Below are 3,072 nucleotides of genomic sequence, written 5' to 3' on the forward strand. Positions count from 1 at the left end.
CTGGGTGACAGAGCGAGACTCCGTCTCAAAAAAAAAAAAAAAAAAGAAGTAGTTTCAAGTCCAGCCTGGGCAATATAGCAAGACCTCATGTCTAAAAAATAAAAGAAGAAAAATACAGATAAACTTAGAATAATCATAATCAGTTTGAACTGATACCACCTCAGCTTTAATAATGTACATTAACAGCCAGGCACAGTGGCTCATGCCTGTAATCCCAGCCCTTTGGGAGGCCGAGGCAGGCGGATCACCAGAGGTCGGGAATTCGAGACCAGTCTGACCAATATGGAGAAACCCCATCTCTACTAAAAATACAAAATTAGCCGGGCGTGGTGGCATATATGCCTGTACTCCCAGTTACTCGGGGGGCTGAGGCAAGAGAATTGCTTTAACCCAGGAGACAACGGTTGCGATGAGCCGAGATCGCACCATTGCACTCCAGCCTGGACAACAAGATTAAAACTCCGTCTCAAAGTAAATAAATACATAAATAATGTACATTAACAGCTCCTATTCAATTCTGCCCCTCCCTTTATGCTGTTATTGTTACAAATTTATCTTCAGGCTGGGCACAGTGGCATACACCTGTAATCCCAGCTACTTGGGAAGCTGAGGCAGGAGAATCGCTTGAGTCTGGGAGGCGGAGGTTGCCATGAGCTGAGATCGTGCCACTGCACTCCAGTCTGGGTGAGAGATTGAGACCCTGTCTCAAAAAAAGAAAACAAACAAACAAACAAACAAAAAATTTATCTTCATATATTGTGAACATATTAACACAGATTTATAATAATTGTTGGGCTGGGCGCAGTGGCTCATGCGGGTAATCCCAGCACTTTGGGAGGCCAACATGGGCGTAAGTATAATAATATACATGTTGAGGGTGCGGTGGCTCAAGCCTGTAATCCCAGCACTTTGGGAGGCCGAGACGGGCGGATCACGAGGTCAGGAGATCGAGACCCTCCTGGCTAACATGGTGAAACCCCGTCTCTACTAAAAAATACAAAAAACTAGCCGGGCGAGGTGGCGGGCGCCTGTAGTCCCAGCTACTCGGGAGGCTGAGGCAGGAGAATGGCTTAAACCCGGGAGGCGGAGCTTGCAGTGAGCTGAGATCCGGCCACTGCACTCCAGCCTGGGCGACAGAGCAAGACTCCGTCTCAAAAAAAAAAAAAAAAAAAAAATAATATACATGTTGAACAACAGAATCCCGTAATATATGAAGCAAATACTGACAGAGTTGAGGGGAGAAATAGAGTTTTCAAAAAAGAATTAAAGATACTTAATTTTTAAGAGAATATGGCACAACTGAAATTCTCATGCATCACTGGTAGTAGTATGGCATGGTATAACCACTTTGGAAAACTGTTTAGAATTTTCTTATACATTTAAATATAAACTTACCTAATGACACAACAAGTGCACTCTCAGAAAAAAATGAAAATATATGTCTTCACAAATGTGTACAAGAATATTTATAGCAGATTATTATTTTTTGAGACAGGGTCTCACTCTGTCACTCAGGCTGGAATGCAGTGGTGCTGTCTTGGCTCATTGCAGCCTTCACCACCTCGGCTCAAGTGATCCTCCTATCTTCGCTTCCTGAGTAGCTGGGATTACAGGTGTGTGCCACCATGCTTGGCTAATTAAAAAAATTTTTTTGGCCGGGCTCAGTGGCTCATGCCTGTAATCCTAGCACTTTGGGAGGCCGAGGAGGGAGGATCACGAGGTCAGGAGATCAAGACCATCCTGGCTAACACGGTGAAACCCCATCTCTACTAAAAATACAAAAATTAGCCTGGTGTGGTGGTGGGTGCCTCTAGTCCCAGCTACTCGGGAGGCTGAGGCAGGAGAATGGCGTGAACCTGGGAGGCGGAGCTTGCAGCTTGCAGTGAGCTGAGATCGTGCCACTGCACTCCAGCCTGGGCGACAGAGCAAGACTCCGTCTCAAAAAAAGAAAAAATTCTGTAGAGGTGAGGTCTCACTGTATTGCTTAAGCCAGTCTAGAACTCTTGGATTCAAGTGATTCTCCCAGCTTGGACTCCCAAAGTGCTAGGATTACAGGCATGCACCACGGTGCCTGGCCTGTGCAGCATTATTTTATTTAGTTGCTATTTAAATTTTTTAATTTTTTGACAAATTATAATTTTACATCTTTAAGGAGTACACAGTGATATTATGATATATGTATATAGTGTGGAATTATTGAATCAAGCTAATTAACATATCCATCTCCTTAAATACTTATCATTTATTCCTTCTGTCTAACTGCAACTTTATACCATTTGACCAACATCTCTCCATTCCCCCTACCCCTAGCCTCTGGTAACCGCCAACATACTCTTTGCTTCTTTTTTTTTTTTTTTTTTGAGACAGAGTCTCGCTCTGTTGTCCAGGCTGGAGTGCAGTGGCGTGATCTTGGCTCATCACAAGCTCCCCTTCCTGGGTTCACACCATTCTCCTGCCTCAGCCTCCCAAGTAGCTGGGATTACAGGCACCCGCCACCACACCAGGCTAACTTTTTATATTTTTTAGTAGAGACAGGGTTTCACCATGTTAGCCAGGATGGTCTCGATCTCCTGACCTCGTGATCCACCCACCTTGGCCTCCCAAAGTGCTGGGATCACAGGCGTCAGCCACCGTGCCTGGCCAATATACTCTTTGCTTCTATGAGTTTGATTGTTTTATTTTCCACATATAAGTAGGAACATGAGGTATTTGTTTAGAAATAGACAGTTCTATAGTAGTTGGAGACTTCAATCCCCTACTCTCAATAATGGGTGGAATACATTCCTACAGAGATGATCAATAAGGAAACAGAGGACTTGAAAACCAGTATAAACTAGGCCAGGCACAGTGGCTCACGCCTGTAATCCTAGTACTTTGGGAGGCAGAGGTGGGTGATCACTTGAGGTTGGGAGTTCAAGACCAGCTGGACCAACATGGAGAAACCCCATCTCTAAATACAAAATTAGCCGGGCATGGTGGCACATGCCTGTAATCCCAGCTACTCGGGAGGCTGAGGCAGGAGAATCGCTTGAACCTGGGAGGTGGAGATGGCAGTGAGCCGAGATCGCTCCA

The sequence above is a fragment of the Rhinopithecus roxellana genome, chromosome 4 (assembly GCF_007565055.1).
Source record: "Rhinopithecus roxellana isolate Shanxi Qingling chromosome 4, ASM756505v1, whole genome shotgun sequence".
NCBI lineage: Eukaryota > Metazoa > Chordata > Mammalia > Primates > Cercopithecidae > Rhinopithecus > Rhinopithecus roxellana.